Genomic DNA, 19,921 nt, shown 5'->3' with positions numbered 1-19,921 from the left:
TTTGCATTCAGATGTTCTCTGTTCATATTAATTTACATGTTGGTTTTTTTTTTTTCTGTGCAGAGAGATAAAGAAACATTGCAGAAAAATGCCTAAGGTGTGTATGGGAATTGGATCCCCAACCCTTATTAAAAGTCAGGAAAACTGGTGCCTATGAGTGGTTCATGTCTTTGAAACTCTCTCCTTTTGATTTCAGGAGAAGGCAAAAGTGAGTGTGTCCCCCTGCATTGAAATGTCTTGGTGAAGACAGAAGACTTTCAACACACCTTTGTGAACTTAGGAGCACTGAACATAGAGATTTAGAAACCAAATCCCATTTTAACAGTCATCCACACACCTCCAGGTCCAGCTTGGAAAGCTGCTCAGAAGGTGCCTCTGCACGTGCAAGCCTCTCATCCTGCACAGCTTTTGAAATTGGGAATTTAATGCTCTGGAAAGCAGAGATCCTCTGGGTGTTGGATGTAATCTCCTGGATGCTGTCCTCTGCTCCAATGAATGGCAAAAAAGAAAAATAAGCTCCTTTGCAGAGCAAGATATCTGAAAAGCAGGCCTAAACCCCAGAGTGTGAGCAAAGCCAGTGAGAATTTGAGTTATCCACGTGTGGAGAAAGGTGCAGGAACATGGGAGCAGGAAACAGGAGCAGCAGAAGCCCCTGGCACCACACCAAAGAGGAGAGACCTGAGTCTCCGTGGCCAGAGACGCTTTCAGTTCCCAGGGGTCACTTGAAATGGAGCCTTTTGTCATATGAACTTAATTTAATTAATCTTGAAACGATCCGAAGAAAAGTCACTGCCAGCTATGTTGTTTTAAAATAAGGATTTCAATGGGCCAAGATTTAGCATCCTTTATAGACCCATCTGCCTAAAGGCCTGTATCTTATCTGATCATTTCCATGGCAACAGCTCTGGGATTAGAAAAGGATGAATGTTTAGGAATAGTTGCTGGAATTTCATGGAAGATGATGAATTGAGGATTACTTCACTACCTACGTGTTACCATGGAAATGCACATTTACAAATTGCACTGGATTTAAACCCCCACCATTATTAGTATAAATTTGTGCTGCTTTCTGAAGGAGCTCCAGGAGCAGAAGGTGCCTCTCACCTCTCCAGCCCCACTGAGCACAGGAATTATTTTTGTGTCTGGAAAAGGAAAGGGAAACAAGTGGCAGGTCTTGGGCCCAATTTCTCTTGTCAGACAATGTCCTAAATGAAATCCAGATAGTCAAAAGGGTTAAAACTAAAAAAATAAAAGTGTATTTCACATACAGAAAAGCCTCCAGTCAAAACCACTCCTTTCAACTTATATATAATGGAATTTGATAAATGGATGAACAGATTTTTGAATTACCACATATGTGACTTCCTGACTTAGGAGACTTTCAGTCTTGCAAACTTAAAGTTATTTCTAAGACTGTTTTTATTGCTTTTGTGAAATTCTTATTTTAAGTGTGAAACAAATCTACACAGTCTGTTTTGTAAACTATTCATAAAATATTCCATATTTTAGTAACCTGCTCTGCTTTACCACTGGGACTGAAGTAGGACTTGAGACTAACTCTTACTAAAGTCTTGGAAAACACAGTTCCCATCTTTGAAGCCCAGAGCAAAACCAGAGAAATATTCCCCATCCATACATAAACCATGAAAATCCAGAGGGTCAGATAAATAACTGCTGGAAATTCTTTTATCACACACACACCTGTTTTTTGTAGGGCCTGAGGAACCATCTTACCATACAGCAACAAATATCAAAATAAAGAATGGCATAATAACTCCAAGAAGGCTACTGCAGCTGATCCATGAATTTAATCTAACGGGGCCAGACCATCTTCAAAGCAAAACTGAAGATTTGCAGCAGCTTGAGAAGGAAGTGTTATTAATTTTATTTTGTTTATCAGGAAAGTCAGTCTCCAGAAAACCTACCCTGAGGGTCAGCAGCCTGGCTGAGGATGTGGCATTACACAAAACTGGTGTTTGCTGTTATAAGGGTACATTCAGTGAGGGATGGGGTAGTGATGCTGCTTCTTGTGCGAGAAGCAAAGGTGTCCTCTGAGGAGCTGTGTGGCTGAGACTGCTCCAAAACAAATTCATCTGCTCTGGCAGTGCTGCCAGCAACAAATCTATTCACACTGATATCCCCACTGCCTCAAACTGGGCAGAAACACCCAGGGCAAGGTGTTCCCAAGTGAGGCCAGCTTCTGTTCATGCAGCCACCACCTGCCACTCTGGTATTCCTCGTGGCACTTCACAGATCCTGGGCTTGCTGCAAATACACCATGGTGATCCAATAAGCTGTGCTGGCTGAATTAGTGACCTGGGAATGAGATGAAGGGAGAACACCTTCCCCATGGGTGGCAGAAGAGGCACATCAGCTCACACCCTCTGCAGACATGCCTGTGTTTCATTTTTGGTACTGGGAGTGAGTTAAAACCCAAGAACACAGGGGCTCTGCAGTCACACTCCCCACCTGACCTTGCCATGACGGCGTGAAGCACTCAGTGGTGACCCAGGCATTGTGTTAGCTGTCATTTTTGGAAAATATCATTGTGTGGATCTCATCTGTCCTTTGCACTGAGGAGGTCACTGCTAATGCAGCATCAGCATCCTCCCAAACCCATGGATATGTGGAGGGGAGACCCTCACCCCTGGGTTTAGTGACAGATTTGACTGTTGACATTGCATTACACCTAGCAACAATTTATGATGGGGTTTTTTGCCATGTTCTCCCTTCCCACCTCTTGCAATCTTTTTGCTTTCTTAAGCCACTTTATTTTTCTTTCATTTGATAGTGAGGTTTTTTGTTTGTTTGTTTATTTTTGGTTTGTTGTTGTTGTTGGGGTTTTTTGTTTTTTTGGTGTTTTTTTTTTTTTGTTTATTTTTAATACGAGACAAATTACTTTTTGTGCCTCTTTGGGAAAAACAGGGGGCAGATCTCCCCACCTGCCTGAAAGCCCTGCTCCCACCACTGCCACATCCAACCTCCTGCAGACTTTCTCACGAGCAATTAGGAAATTGCTGGAGCAGCCAGAGCTGCAAAGAGGCAGTGAGGATGCATGGCATCTTCCCAGGGGTGAGAAAATCAGAATTGAATCAGCTGTTTGGAAAACCTCCACCCTTTCCTCTAAGATAAGCCTCACAGCTGGACACAGAGCCAGACACAATGAAGGAAAACAGCCTGGCTGAGGTGGGGCTTCCTCCTGCCTTCGGTCCTGACCTTTGGGAATGGCATTTACCAAGGGAGCAAAGCCCTGGCTGGCTCCCCTGCCCCGCTTGGACATGCTCAGACACCCCCATTATCCCAGAGTTATCCCAGAATCCAGGCACCAGCACACTGAACCCCCTCCCTGCTGCAATGCCACTGCACACAGCTCACTCTGGGGAAGATTACCAGATTTTAAGTGTCCAGGGGGAGAGAAATCCTTCCAACAAGGAGGTTTTTGCCTGTGGAAATGGGTGGTTGCTGCACACCCCACACCCTGCCGGGGGGAAAGGGAGTGAGCAGCAAGACAAGTTCCTTGCAGGCTTCTCAATTGCCAGCTCTATTTTTGGCTGCTACAAGCTGGAGTGCCACAGGAAAAAAGAAAAAAAAAAGAAAAAAGCCTTGTTAAAACTCTAGCAGTGAAATTCTTCTGATTTTCTTAGCAGCTTGATGACAGTTTCTAGCTGCTGAAGTTTTAATATTGTAGGGCAATAAAAAGGATATTTTGAGGTGGGGAAACAGTCAACAGCTGGAGATGCTCTGTGTTCAGAACAGTCCTCTAGTCTTGCACAGATAAAACTTTGTAATTTTCCACCTACCAGGAACCAAACTGATTTCAGTTACTGAGGACATTGGCTTTGAAATCAGTGACACAAAACCAGGAGGCAGATTGTCTTGGGGATGAGGGGGCTTCTCTGATCATAGCAGGGCTTTGGGACCAGCCTGAACCCAACCATTGTCATAGAAGCTTCTCAGTTGGGTAATAGTTATTGCCCTTATGATTTACAGAAGGTTGATGAATTTTTTTATTCTATTATTATTAAGAAACTCATTGCTTTTTTAGACAGTTATGATACACCTGAACCTTATTGGTCCTCTAATCCAAACACCATCACTATTGGCTAATTAAGAAACCACCCTTTGGTAAGCAAATCTCCATAACACATTCCACGTATTCACAGTAAGAGGTGCAGCAGGTGAAGATAATAATTATTTATCATTCTTTTCTCTGATCTTCTTACAGCCTTTCCCAGAAAGGCCTGGGAAAGTTATGGCCAGAGAGCTGCTGCCACAAACCATGACATCTGCCAAAGACTTCTTGGAGTTTTGGGCAAGGTCCTTCCTCTCAGTGTGCCACAGCACAGGGACAGTGACTGCTTTGCTCCTGCCTTCTGCAGAGTGACCTCAGTATCACACACACCCCATAAAACAGCCAGCCCTCCCTTAGTTACATCCAGACAAATAAGCAAACCTCTTTTTTCCCTCTGAGTTCCTTTGTGCAGAAAAGATCTGGGCTGAAAATACACATTTTCACATGAAGAGTTGATCAAATACCTCTAAGATGTTTAACCTTGGAAGATGAAAGGGTTCCCTAGTGGTTGCCACCTTCCCTAAGTCGTTATCAGAGCAATTATGTGTGATTTAGTAGTTTGCTCTGTTGCAACACAATTTTCTATATTGTCTGGAATGATAAATGGAACTGCAGACCTGGCCCCTGTATGACTTCTTTGAATCTGCTGCATGGGACAGGTGAGAAATATTGCAGCAAGGTAAAAAACAGTGCAGGATGATCCATGGGAACGAGCTGATTCCTGCAGTTTTCCCTCCCTGTCCTCAGTCAGGAAATTATCAAGAGGGCAAGAAGTTATCCACAGGTAAAATGGGAAGGTTGTCTCTGCCACTGTTGGACAGATGGGATCAGGGTGCTGCTTGGACACAGCATTTCTCCTTATGTGCCCTGTATTTCTGAGGCAGTTTCAGGGATTTGTTTTTTTTTTTCCAGTTCTTGGCAATTTGAAATTTAAAAATAATTCAACTCCCAAGTTCTATTTGTTCCTTTGGAGTCCTCAGGAGATCACTGAGAACTTTCCCCAAAAGGAAAGGGCTCAAAATAACCTTTCCTTTTATTTTTTTTTTTATTTTTTTTTTTTTTTTTAGTATATGAGAGGGCATTCTTTATGTATCATCACTCCAGGAGCTGGATGCCACTACAAATTCAAATGTTCAGGGTAGGAATGTTGTGGATTTCCAGCTCTGGTAACCTCAATCAAAGAGAAAACCCTCACTGAATGACCTAGAGACATGCAGCAATGCAGAGCACAGAGGATTTGGTTTTGGAAATTACAAGGAGACACTTGGCAGGAAAGAACAACTACCTTGAGATTTACTACTGCAAATTTTCTTCCTTTCAAACACAGATCTTGTGCATCCCTCTGCAGGTTTCCTGTACTAGTAATACTCCTACAGATTTTGGATTACTACTGCAAAACACTCACACCACCACAGGAGTGACTCTACAATATTTTGAGGTCCTTTACATGCATGCAGAGAATCTGTCACATTTAGGCAGTGTCATTTTGTCCCCACACAAGACTGGGGATACAGAGGCCAGGGACTGCAGGGAATTGCCCTGTTCACTGCTGCAGTAAAAAAGCAGCTTATAACTCATAACTGAAAAGTCTCTGTTCAGCTCCTGAGAACAGCAAAAGAGGATGTGGGGTTCAACAGCCTCCAGGAAAGCCAAAACACACTGCAGGTTGCTTTGCTGGGCTGGAAACAAATTGGAGAAATGACAGGCAGTGATAAGGGCTCCCACTGAAATGAATTGCAAAGCTCCTGGTGACATAAGGCATGCCAAATCAGAAAAAAAAAAAATCAACCTAAGCCTTGCTTTTTTTGTTTTGTTTTCTCCTTTCTGTATAATTCCAAAATAGCCCTAGGAAGTAGAAGAAACATGACTCAAAGACAGACTTTTCCTCTTAAGACCCAACTTCCTTCCTTGAACAGTTTGGAGAAATTTCAGCCACACGTCTCTCTGGGCAAGGGCTTTATTTGAGGCTGCCCTATTGTCAGGAAAACCCCATCAAAAAGCCTGTGGCCTCTACAGCAGACATCCTGAGTCACGCAGGTCAGGCACAGAGTTCAGGAGTTTGCTCTTTTAGGATGCTGTTGTATCCAGGAAAGCAGGATGTGAGATTTACCCTGGCCTCTTAAGCAAGGGGCAGGGACTCTGCAAGGTGATATTCTGCACAGGCAGTGGGCTCAGACACAAAGCCCAGCTCAGGCAGTGGGTTCAGACACAAAACCCAGCTCAGACACAAAGCCCAGCCCAGGCAGTGGGTTCAGACACAAAACCCAGCTCAGGTAATGGGTTCAGACACAAAGCCCAGCTCAGACACAAAGCCCAGCCCAGGCAGTGGGTTCAGACACAAAACCCAGCTCAGGCAGTGGGTTCAGACACAAAGCCCAGCTCAGGCACAAAGCCCAGCTCAGGCAGTGGGTTCAGACACAAATCCCAGCCCAGGCAGTGTCTGCTGGGTCCCTTGGGCTGCCAGGCAGGGCAGAGCCTTGCGGGGTGAGGCTGCCCAGCAGCAGGCACAGCCAGGCTCCACCTGAAATGAGAGAGGGCAGGAGCACCACGGTGCAAACATCCCCATCTGGGGGTGAGCATCCTCCAGGGGTGCAGAAACAGCTTCAGACAGAGCCACCGAAGGAAAAGCCAGAGCACAGGATTTTAAAATAGAATTTGGGATTTCAAGGTTGAACAAGTTCAAGAGTTTCTAATAGAACTGGTTTAGGGTGAGGAGTTTTTTGGCAGGAAGGCTTAAGCCATTTCTGAATTATTACTAGAATATCTTCTATTACTAATGATGACATTTGAGATTTAAATGATGTAGAACTGTTGGAAGTCCTTAGTGTCTTGGAGCTCAGATGAAGACAAGGATAGCATTTCAGCATTTCAGCAGGCGAGTAGGGCTTCAGAGATTGCAGGGCTTTCCCATTCCTCTTCCAGACAACTCCCTTTTTTCTCTTTTTATTACTTGTGGTGTCAATTAATCCTCCTAGTCAGGCCAGAAGGCACATCACAGGAGAGCTGGAGCTCTGAAGGAGTGGCTGCTGGGGGCCATGGCTGACTCATCTCTGCACAGGGAATCCCCAGCATTTCCATCTCTGAGACTGAGCAAACATTAATTTCCACAGGCAGGTTAAATTCCCCATAAGTTAAAAAGACAAGTAATATTCTGTCTCAAGGGCTCTAATTCACCTGGAAGTGTGAGACCAAGCAGAATTACACCAGTCAAATACAAAGTGCTGTTTCCATTTTTGCCCAGCAATTCTGGTCTTTTTCTCATTTTATGTTTGTTCTCATGGGCTTCTCAACTCCACCAAATGCAAAATTTTATCCTTTAAAGGATAAAACCCAGTGTTTGTAGGAATAGCAAAATTAAAGTCAGGTAAGCAATACTTCCTGAAAAGCTACAGAAATCAGGAAAACTTCACATTTTCAAGTCATAGCTTACTCCAGCTTGCCAGGTTATGTGTCCCTCCACTCAAGATCATAGCCAAGCATAAGGATGCTGTAAATAAAATGTCACATTGTTCAAGCTAAAAAAGCCTCTTGATGCCATTCCCTGCCAGCAATGGTCATTACAAGCTCTGAGAAAAGCTGGATCATCATAAAAAGTGCCCAAAAGATGCAATAAAAGGCTTAGCAAAGGACACCAGAGAGAACCTTAAGTCTTACTCTCCTGAAGTTGAGAAATCCCTAGGAGAATCTGCAGCAATGCTGTTACCCAAAACAATCCCAAATCACCTGCCTAATGCTGGTAATTACTGTCCCTTTTGATTTACAAGGTATCTCACAGGCTGTGACAGGTCAAGGTCACTTTGCAGTGATAACATGCTTCTAATTGCAGCAGTGCTTTTTGAGGAGGAGCAGAGGTGAGCTCAGGATAAAGAAGCATCACCAAATTCAGATGTTTGTGCCTCTTGAAGGTGCCATCTGTCTGTCAGCAGAGCTGTGTGCAGCCACTGCTCTTCTCCTGCAGGCATCCCTCTCCAGCAGCACCGAGGTCTCTGTGCAGCTCCTGGGATGCTCAGTGTCCCAGGGGCACCTGCACAGGGTGTCACTTTGATGGGAACAGACATTGTGCAGTGCTAAATCTCCAGAGGCCACCTCTGCCACTCTCACTTTTCTTTAACATAATGTCTCTGCCTCTTTTTGTGTCCCTTGGTAGAAGGAGTTGGAAATTAAGAGTCAGATCCAGTTCTGTACCACATGTTCTTCCTGCACAGCCCAGACTGAATAGCAGTTCTAAGAAAAACAACTCAGGTAGGGTCTTTGGCCCTTGGTCCCTGCTGCTGTGAATAATCAGTTAACTCACAGATTAAAGGAACAAAGAACTTTAAGACCAGGGTTGAATTTAATTTTTTATCATCAAGGACATAGCTTACTGTGTAATCAGGGAAATGTGGAGATATCACTGCAATGCATTTGTCAGTCCTTCCCTAGATCTGTATAGGGGGAAGAGAATTCCTTCTTCCTCAAAACTGGGGCTTTTGGCTTTGTTTCCTGCAGTGGATCCCTTCTCCTTGCTGTGGAACAGAAGCACAGATCCAGAACAACTCAGAGGCTCCAAGAACAACTCCAAAGGGTTAAAAAAGCTTTGGTACAAAGGTAAGTCGTGATATTGCTGAGGTACTGAACAAGCACACTGTGAGACTTTTCCTTTTCACATCACTTTTCTAATGACTTTTTTTTTCTTTTCTAGAAACACATTGCAAAAGAGAACAAACACCATTCTCACAGCTGAGGTGCCAGTCCTCAGCTCTGAGAACTCAGAGTTACTTAGAGCTAATTTGGTTTTGTTTCTGTAGAATTTGATGAAAGGTACTTGGAGCTTTGGACAAGAAGTGTTGGGGGAAAAAAGCATTCATTTTTCAGTTCACAGCAATTTCTTTTCCAAACACTCACTTCTGTTTTGCAGTTGTGCTGGTGTCATTCTGAAGAAACATGAACACTGATTGCAAAGAGCAATTATCTGAGCTTTCCACAGCAAGGCAAACCTAAAGCTGAGTGTAGGATTTTGTACAATGTTCACTTACATTAAACCATATCTCCTTGTAATGCTGTACTGAGTGCTCAAAAACTTCCTTCTGGGTGGGTAGAGAAACTGAGTCATGCAAAATAATTGCTACTTAACTCTGTACTCAGCAAGGCATTTAATGAGAAGCTTAAGCCATTCTGTTTCATAAAGCATTTAAGATGTCCTGTATGGGATAAGCCATCAAATTGTCAGTTGAAGAATGAATTTTCCAAAGCACTGAGCACTTGGGGAGCTCCAATTGAAGTCAAGTGTGGCCTTTAAGATAAATGTCATCCTTTTATTTCCAGCCTTGTATTTCCACTGTAGTGAAGGGCATAGGTGAAAGCAGGGTAAGCCTAGCAGGGTTTTCCCAAAGTATGAGGGCAGGGAAGAACACCAAGAGAGTTCCAAATGAAGCTGTTGAAAGTCTGCTATCTATGTGAGTACAAAGGGCTTTTTCTGATCTGAATGGTGACATGAACCTAGAATCATAGAATATCCTGAGCTGGAAGGGACCCACAAGTATCAAAGTACAAATCCTGCCTGCTCCTGCACAGGAAAGAAAAAGGAAAAGCAAAATTCCTTTTTACCAGGCTTTAAACCTGGAAAGTTCACTCCAGCTTTTCCTGTCAAGGCTGGCAGAGCCTAATTCAGAAGTTACATCTTTCAGCAATCTCATATTTCCTTAATAAACACCACAGGGTGATGGACCTGTATAGAGTAATATGATTTTCTCCAAGATGATAACTCTGCAACTAAGCACAGCCTATACCCTCTGCAAAATGTCAGGTGGGTAAAATACCCCCCAAATTATATTTGTCACTATCAAACAAGACAGTGTTTGCACACTTGGGAATAAAGTGAAGGCAATTAACTTCTCGTATACTTGAAAAGATGTTCCAATGCCACCTGATTACTTTATCTTCATTATTTTTAGCTGTAGAATTATGTAAATAGCAATTTAGAGAGCCCAGAGGATTCTGAAGATTCACTTTAATGACTTATAATTGTTTAATTGGACTGTAAACTGGCCCCTGTGGGGAGTTGAGCACAGGTACAAGTGTTACTTCATGTCCCTACCAAAATTTGCTAATTGCCAGCTTTTGTGTAAGCAACAGCTTCTAAGTCCTCCCAGCAGCACAGCAGCTCAGCACTGCTGAGGATTGAACCTGCGTGGAGTTCAGCTGGGGAATGTATTGTAGAGCCTATAGCATCAGAGAGGATTGCAGCAATTCACAGAATCCAACCACAGGCTGCATTCCATGAGCAGAGGGGAGAAATGCTGTTGTTAGTGGGGGGAAATGCTGTTATTAGTGAGAAAGGAAGAGGTTTAGCTCAATTATGTCACAAACTCCAGCATATAGAAGCATTACACAGTTATTTAAGGAGGGAGGAGCATGCTAAACCAGTTTCTGGGGGATGTACCCCGTACTTTGGAGATGGGCTGTGACAAATCCAGACAAACAGAGTGGGAGATATTTCCTAGATGCTGGCCAAGAACGCCCTAAAAAGGAAATCTTTAGGTCCCCCACAGAAGCACCGAGGGTCTCAAACCACAATCAAAACATGGGCAGATCTTGGCTCTGAGCTTGCACAAGAGGCAAGTCCAAACTATCTTCTCTGCACTCCCAGAAAGGAGGAAAGGGGCAAGCAGATAAATCACTGCAAAAGGGCAGCAGATGTCCAGAGGAAAAAAGGCAGAGAACCTGAGATTATTCCTGCAGCAAGACTAACTGGCCTGACAAATGAAACATAATGGAAAGTGCCCACTCTGCTCCACTCTGTCCATCTCTCCCCTGGTCAATTCATTTCCCTTCTTCCTCTCAACAGAATAAAATGAAATGCATATTTTACTGTAAGCTTCTTTACAGTGCAGGCTGCAAGAGGCTTGAGGACCTCCCTAGGGGGAGTGAGCTAACCAGAGATTGCTTCATCCTTTAATTCCAAGGGCCAGGGACTTGCATTTTCAATTTCCTTTTATCCAGGGCTTCTTATTATGTTCAGGTTGCTCCTCCACACCCTTCCCTGAGTGACAAGCATGCACTGGAAGGTGACAGACAGACACCACATGTGTGGCCAGTGGCAGAATGAAACATCTCAAACCTGCTTTGCAAATGGAAAGATCTTGATGAGTTTCTGGATTGTCTGATGAAGTTTGTGTTTTTTGAGCCATGCAGCCGGGCATATCACTGTCAAATTCGATTAAAAATATCACTCAAACGCATCAAGGGTGTCTAGAGGTCAGGTGAGGGATTATCAATACCCTGTAACCAGTTTTTATTAAACAGAAAACAGAGCTGGTGGTGTTGCTGATCGTCTTCCTGGGACTTTATGACCCTCCCACTTCCATCACCTGGTTAGATAGGACAGGGCAAGGGCAGTGTGTCAGGGGGATATAGGATTCATTCATTGGATATCTGCCTCTCCAGAGCATTCTCCTTTTCAAACTACCCATCTTAGCAAAGTGTACATTGTCCCAAAGTTATACTGGTTCCTGGTACAGCCTGGCTGAGGCACGTCCGACCCTCTCACAGGAGGCTGCAGAATCCCTTCCTAGCAGAGACCAGCTTCCTTCCTTTCTGTAGGGAGCAGCATTATAATTTACATAAAAGGAAAACAACCCTAATTAAATACCACTGAGTGTACCTATCCTTAAATCCAATATTGGCCAGGCAGGCCCAGCCTGAGGACTGTGTTTGGCTCAAAGACAAGCAGGAAGATTCCCTCTGTGAACTCCTGTGCCAGACTCCTGGCTCTGAGCTGAGCTGTTGACAGAAGAGCATCACCCACTGCAATGCCATGAGATGTCACACAAGCCATCACCTTCCTCTGGCACTCCTGACTGGCAACACCTTCTCTTATCAGCTGGGTTAATCATCAGTTAACCCCTAACTAGAGATTGGTCTTTTTCCTCCCTTTAATATATCAGAGACCTTCATAATTTATTTCATTCAAGAGGAATACTCTCAGGATTGTTTTGAGGTGGGAAAACAGAGTATTAGAAACGCAGACAATGCTCTGCTGAGATGCAAGTTCTGGAATAGAACCACTTGGGAACCAGCACTGGAGACAGTGTTAACTTGAAAGGACAATGTAGTCCAACCCTGCACAACAATTATGTACTACATATAAATATATACACATTTATATAAATATATTCATACACAATGAAAGTGTAATTTTATGGGAGTTATTGTATTTCTCTGTTTGCTTGACTTAAGCAGAAGTCAGCACCATGTGCTGTCTCCAGAAGCTCACAAGCATGGCATAAGTATGCAGAGGGGAGTTCTTATTGAATGTTCTTTCCATAATTAATTCTCCAAAAATTTTTGTTCCCTGATCATCATGCAATTATTTGTAAAACAAAAAAGGAAGCTACAATCAAATTATATTTCCATGACTTGAGGGTACATTGCATCTATTAGTTTATGTTTAAACAAAAATTGAATATGTGAAGAACTAATCATTGTGATACTGAAAACATCTGCAACCCAAAATCTGAAATCCTTTTTGTTTTAGTTCAGAGAAACTTGGACCTCCCCTATATATGAGAAGTGTCTTTTAAATTCCTTTTGGTTCCCCCTTTAAAAACATGGAAATTATAAACATATTGGCTTGTTGTGAGTTTTCAGGAAATGACAATTTAGGGAAGTCCAGAAGATTTTGCTTCAGGTTTTCAGGTCTTTAAATATTTCAGTCAGAATACTGGGAAGCCCATGAAAACCCTGAGCTTTTTCCAGGCTTCACTGACACACTCCAGCCTAACTCTCAGTGTAACTGAAGAGACTTTAAGCATCAAGGGCAAAGGAAGGACACCATCCAGTAAATATGCAGAAAAGTGTTCTGCCTTCCAGCTCTGCCCTCTCCCATGGCTCTGGACCTGTTAGATACAGCTGAAGAGCCAAACTTAGCTGGAGCCCACCTGGCTCAGCCTGCATTAAAGCCACAATCAAGCCAGGAACATTTTCCCCCCATATTCCTTTCAAGACAGTGAAAACATTGTGCAAATAATGGGACCAGAAGTGAAGCTGTTTAGTGGCCAAGCTCACTCCATTTGCTTTCAGCTCTCAATTACAAGCATCACATCCAAGAGCCAAGTAGCAGCAAAAACAAAAGCAGCCAGCCAAATCCTGCCACCAATTTTCAGAGTATAAATCCTAAATGAGCCAATAGATTTATACCAGTATAACCCCTTTGTGAATGATCAAAATAGGAATAAAAGGCTGAGATCTTCCATCCATTTCCTCACTAAATCAGAAACAACTTTGGGTGCTCATCAAAATGATGCTCCCCATTAACACAGCCTACTTTCAGAGTCCCAAGCTCTGTGACACCCTCGAAGTCCCCACTGCCTGTGCCGAGCTGAGCCTGCCAGGGTCACTGGCAGGACTCACAGAGAAGCCATTTAAATGAAATTATTCTGGTTTCTAAGTGAAGGAGGAGGAAATGGACAGACTGTGCAGTCATGCCCTGCCTCACCTGTGCAAGCCTTTCGGTTTTTAGCATCATTTCCTGATCTGTTCCTGAGCTCCTGACCCAGCAGAAGCTGCACTACAGCAGGACAGCACTGCCCTAGGAGCATTAGCATTAAGTACACAGGTACTACAATCACCAAGAACCTCACTCACCAGCAGCGGAGTGTAACTGATAATTCCTCAAGGTTTTGTGGCTGCACACATGCTCTGATTTCTTATAATATGCCAGCAGAGCTGCATTTCGGAGAGCAGTAGGCTGAGAAGTAATTAGGGTTATTCCATTTTTCCATCTCACATCAAACCCTTGATCATTCTAGCTTAGGACAAAACTGGCTCACTGATGCAGACTCTTGATATTTTTGGTCAAACACCCGTGATGCACCATCTTGCAGTGTTTACACAGAAGCAGGCCTGCATGGCAAGGCAGTTCCCTGAAGCATAAGATTTGATTAACCTCGTTAGCTTGCCTTGCAGAGCTGCAAATGTTGTTAGACATCATGAAATTATCCAGCCCTATTTAAAACCCAACCAGAGTATTTGGCCTGCTGACCTCCCCCAGCAACAAATTCCACAAGTAAAATTAAGCACAGCTTTCACAGCCCAGAGTGGCTCAGTCCCTGATCCCAGCCAGGAGCAGCTCTTTAAGCTTCACCTATGGGAGCTCAGGGTTTCTCAGGCCACTTTACATTTCCCTGCTGAGTCCCCAGACTCCCTTTCAGTCCTTAAAAGCTAAGTCAGTACAGACTATCATTAAAATTATTAAAGGCAATAAGCAGCACCATTGAAATGATCACAAACTGCCCATGCTTGAAAGCAGAATTCTGGCAAAACCAGAAGAATTTGAAGCACTATTCTCCAAACCCCCTCTCAAGGGTTATCCAGCATTATTGGGGCTGATGTAAAAGATTTGACCTGCACTGACATCCAGGGAAATACAAATAAGACCAGGCACCCTGGTAATACAAGCAGTCATATGTGTATTGACTTAACCGGTCCATAATAACAAATTCACCACTTACAAACTTCAGTTCTGCTCTAGGTGCAGACCCAAGTAGGCGCTTCACAAGGCAGGGCAGAGTAGACCTTGCCTGAGAGCTGGAGAATTCCTAACCTAAAGAACAATCCTAGAAGTCATAGGAAGTTCACAGCTGGGCTTGATCTTCAGGGTTTTTTGAAGCCAAATAATTGTATACAAACAGTGATAGGGGATTGCAAGCACTAGAAACACTCACAGCTGGACACTTCCACATAACTTGGCGCCAGCTTCTCCCCATCTCACTGATTTTCACTCCACATCTTCCCCTCTAATTTCCCCTGGATGTTCCTTTGGGCCCTTTCAGAGCTGCCTGTTGCTTTCCCTGCCTCACAAAAACAATAAAGCATTCAAAGCCCCTCTGCTGGAGGAACACACAGTGTCAATTACAGCAACATCATCCTTCTTAATCAAGGTTAATTTCAGAGGGTAACATTTTTCTCTGTTGGAATATTGTCAGGTGTTTTTAGATCTCCAATTTTATATAAATTTAGCCTCTGAATTCTCAAGGAGAGAGTTGCTAAGGTAACCAGAGCCAGCCATATTGCTGTGTGTTCTCCCCATGGAGCTTCATTAGGGCCAATCAGTCACTTCCAGGGTAATAGAATATGTTGCTTTCAGAGATAAGGATACAGCTTTTTATAGTGTCAAGGTATTTTTATTAAGCATGTTAACCCCTTGCCCTCTCAAGGATCAGGCACTGGCCCTTTCCTTAGAACTGTAATACCCAAGAAATGAGATTCAGGGAGACTAATTGCTGACAGTTGAGCACCTAGGGCCAGATCAGAGGAAGTCAGCATGCCTGGAGTGTGCTGCCTTGTGATAAGACAGCCAGGGGTGGTTGGGGATTGTTTTCTGCTGGCAGGGAGCCAAATCAGCTTTATATCCCAGCAGCCAGGCACAAAGGCTGCTTCTGAAATAGATCTGACCTGCATGAACCAAGGGGCTTGGTATATATATTTCTTGTCCCAGTCTAGACATATGGGCTACCTGCTAAGTTTGGTCTCTCGTGTGAGCATCATCATCTTTCACATCTAAGAGCTACTTTACACCTGTTTGTAGAATTTATTAGCAGCACTTTGTAAGACTGCTTAGGAAAAACTACTGATATCAGATCAATTCCTAGAGATGAGACTTAGATCTACTTCCCCAGGACCTAGAAACCTCCCAGATTTTATCTAGCTGAAAACAGCACAGCCAAGATCTGCAGCTTCTTTAGTCAAAAAAGTCTGCCTGCTGTTCTAATTGTCCCTGCACCACTCATTAACTTAAGATAAACTTAAGAACACAAATATTCCCTTTTCATATGAATACTGGCTTCAAAAATTAATTTTCTCCAAGACTTTCCAGTCAGTATTCAGGAAACTCCACTGTATCAGAGCAGCTGATGTTTATGTGAGTCTCACTTGCTGATCCATCTCCTCAGGCTGAACCTTCAGCATGGAGCTGCTCCAAGGTTATTTCTTCAACTCTAAGTAATAACACATTTATCCCTGTGCCTCTTGCTCATCCACAGAACCAAGAACACCTGAACTGAACATGACTTGACCTCACTTTTGCAGAAAAATGTTGAAAAAATAGTACTAAGAAAAGAAACACATTTGCTGCCAAAGTTGTGGAAAAAAAAAAAAAAAAACAAACTCAAAACCAGCACAACTCACAAGCAGCTTTATATATCCGAGTCTTCATCCAGTAGGACTCCTCCAGAGTCCTGCTGCAGACCAAAAGCTGCAGTCATAAGACACCAGAAACCCAAAGGAAAAAATCTTCCCCTCCATTAATCTCTTTGGAGGTTCCTCCTGGTGCAGAAAGATACAGTTACACCTCATTGCTCCTGCTCTCCTGAACATCATGTCCATCTTATTGAATAATGGATATAACACTGCAGTCAGGAAGGACAGCATCTGTCAGCTGATACCATGTTTATTGTTTTCCCTTCAAAGAATCCATTATTGTAGTCCTGTAGCAGGTTCACTTACAGACAAACAGAAGCTTTACTTAAAAGAGGATCTTTTGTGCAGGATCTTTTGTGCTGGAGAAGTAGAGACAGCTGGATACTGGCATTTTTTTGTCATGTCATGATTTTTCTTGCTGTTATATATTCACTAATAGGATAGGAAGAGGTAATTATGTGGAATTTGAATAAAATTAATGAGATAGTGGCAATAATTTTAAAAAGATGCCTGAAAAAAACACAGCATTTACAGCACAGAGGTATTTAATAATCATTTGAGAAAAAATTCCACTTGTCTCAACATGAATTCACAGTTGAAACAAGCACATGGAAACAAATGAAATTCAGAGCAATAGCCACACTTACAGCTGGTTTGAATTTGTTACTTTAAAATAAAAGTGTAGGGCATGAACACACATTTGAATACAAGAACAGCAGCAGTGATGGTGACACTTAGACAAAAAAGCAAAATGGGCAAGGTTTTTTATTTTGGTAATTCTTTCCCTTTTTTTCCCCATTCTTCCTTATGACAATGCCTTACTTTCCTCCTAAAAATGGAACCTTCCCCTGTAACAAATACAAAGAGCCTACAAGAATGAACATTCCAAGGGTCTGAGGAGTCCATTTACCTGTCCACAGTTGTCACTGCCATGGAGGACAGGAGCTGTGTGTCCATTTGCAAGGAAGATCAGCTCCTCACCCCTTTTCTGCCTCCCCTGGAGGTGGGTCCTGCAGCCTGCATGGGATGAGCAGTGAGGAGGGTGAAGATGGACACCTTTCACAGGGCTGGCAAGATGTGGATGCAAGCTCAGTACATCCCTCTTTCAGTTTTCCAGAGAAGAAACCCATGAGCAATGAGGAGCTGAGGCATCTTCCTCATCAAAATTACCCCCACTAATGAGAGTGTTCAGCTTGCAAAGCTTGACTGCAGCTGCAGTAACAGAGCTGAACTCAAAGAGAAAAAGCCCAGCAAGCTGCAGGGAAGGTGCTCCCAGCCCAGGCTCCAAGAGAAAACCTCTCCATTAGTAATCATTAAGCACTGAAGAGGGAAATCAGAAACAGAACCCATTCTGCTTCAGCCATCTATGCTCAACTCCCTGATACAATGGCTACCCAGATTCTCTTCAGCTTCTTTTCATCCCCTAATCTCCAGACAGGCATGGAAATCCCAGGCAGGCTGCAGCTGCTCTTGGAGAGCAGTTTTATGAAGCCTGCACTCCCTAGGACTGTCCCCTACAATAGCAGGTGATGGCTTTTCTGCTTTGCAAAGCAAAACACCTTTCTAGCAAAGGAAAAAATAAAGCAATAAGAAGGTAAATTAACCCCCTGCAGGAAAAATCTGTGTTCATGGGCCTGAACATCTGCCTTGGATTCTTTGTGAAGCAGCCAAATACTGTTATGAGCATAATCAGCCTCAGAAGTTTTGTAGGGTGAAGCTGCTTGACCTGAACCCTCCATGAAACCCCCAAAGCTCACATTAGAACCCTTTTTGAACCTGTCACTGTCTCTTCACATCTTGCTCCCCATCCACCAGCACTTCCCATTTGTCTTTTCCCAAGGGCTCAGTTCAGTGCCCACCTGACCCCATTTCCCCTCCAGGCCTGTTGCCTCCCACCTGAGGCACCCTTAGACATCCCACACCACAACCTGGCCACCTTAAACCCCCTTTGAAACAATGATTCCAGACAGAGCTCCCTTCCCTGCCCAGCTACCTCACCTCTAGGCTGCCTGCTGCTAAACTGCATCTCTGCAGATTTTCCCATCAGCTATAGGAACTGTTCTTCAAGAGAAAGGAATCTAGGATAAATATAAACTAAAAAGTATCACTTCAATGCAAAATGCAGCACATCCCTCCCCTCATTGCTACTCAACCAATCCATCACAAAGCCCCTTAGGATAACAGGATGTTTTTGCTATGGAACAGCTAGCAAAGCCCACAGTAATGATGTGATTGACATTAGTTATCTTGGAGAGAGCACCCGTTAAAAGGGGTTTTTTCAACCCCTGGTTCAGCACAAAAACAAGTAATCTCTAATTGCAGCTATGCCTGTATCAGCTCAGAGAAGTGTACAAAATCTCACTGTTCTGCCATGTGAAGATGATTTATTTCATGAGGCCTGAAAAGTATGGTAAAAAAAGATAATAACTAAATACAGACAGAGGAGACAGAAGTGTTTTGAGGAAGTTTAATTATTTGGAAACAAAGAAGAGAAAGTAAGCGACTCTATTATGCTTCCTCTTTTCCAGATGTGGAAGTAATAAAAAACCATCCTACTTTCTGGAGCTCTGCATATCAAAAATGCAGCTTCCTAGGCACTGTTACTCAGCTGGAGGTTAAGAACAACTCAACAGCTGTTTAGGATTTTGAGCATCCTTCATTCCTGCTAGAGTTTACATCATGCTGATAAGCACCAAGAAAGTTTGAAAGCTTATGCAAAACTTGCCCAAGCAAACTATTTAAACTCCTTTGATCTGCAAGCCACAGCAGGAAAATCACAGCGAAATCAGTTTTTCTTCTATTCCAGCACTTGTGCTTCTGGCTGGAATTAGAAAAATGCACATAAACAGAGCTTTTTGTAAGCTCAAAACATGCTACTTATCAGAAGAAGTACCACCTTAGGCCACCCTCTTGTGGCCAGGGAAAATTTCGCAGCCACCCTGTCCTACTTTTCCCTCTCCATCACCTTGATGCCCCCACTCCCCCAGCATGGGGGCTGTTCTGGTTTAGGGCAAATTTGGGAGAAAATCTCCAAAGGGGCCCTCCAGAAAGCAAACCCACATGGCCTCTCCCCCCAGTTGGTTCGGGAAGGATTCCTCAGAGAGAAGTGGAAAGAACCTGTTTATTTAAGAGGCACAGCACCCCCCAGCACACAAAATGAACAATAGTGGATGACAACACTCTGAAAAAGATGACAAATTCATAAAATCTCTCTGGGGGTGGTTGTTCTGTTATCAGTCCCTCTGGCACTGGGAATGGCTGCTGCCCAGAGTAGGCCCCGCTAGGCCACAAGGTGCAAACTCTCCGTGTTTGCCAGGCCCCAGTCCTGAGCAGTTCCAAAAAAGAGAAAGGACAAACAGCCCAGAGAAAAATTCAGACTGTTTAGCCAAACTAACTAATGAGCAGGAGCAAAAAGCAAGAGCAAAGGAGGAGCAAAGCAGAAGCAAGAGCAAAGGAAAAAGCCAAGCAAAAAGCAAAAGCAGCACTATGTACTGCCCTGTCTGTGCGTCCCGCCAGCCATGGGGGAGCAGGCTGATAAGAAACCAAAACAAAACTCTGCTCTTCAGAGCCAGTCTTGAAAGCACAGAACATAATATCCCGCATAAACAGAACACACAAATGGGGATACAAGCAACATAATGTCACCCTAGGACAGGGGGTTACTGAGCCCAT

This window comes from Melospiza georgiana, chromosome 13, assembly GCF_028018845.1.
Source record: "Melospiza georgiana isolate bMelGeo1 chromosome 13, bMelGeo1.pri, whole genome shotgun sequence".
Lineage (NCBI taxonomy): Eukaryota > Metazoa > Chordata > Aves > Passeriformes > Passerellidae > Melospiza > Melospiza georgiana.
This window is presented reverse-complemented; position numbering follows the sequence as displayed.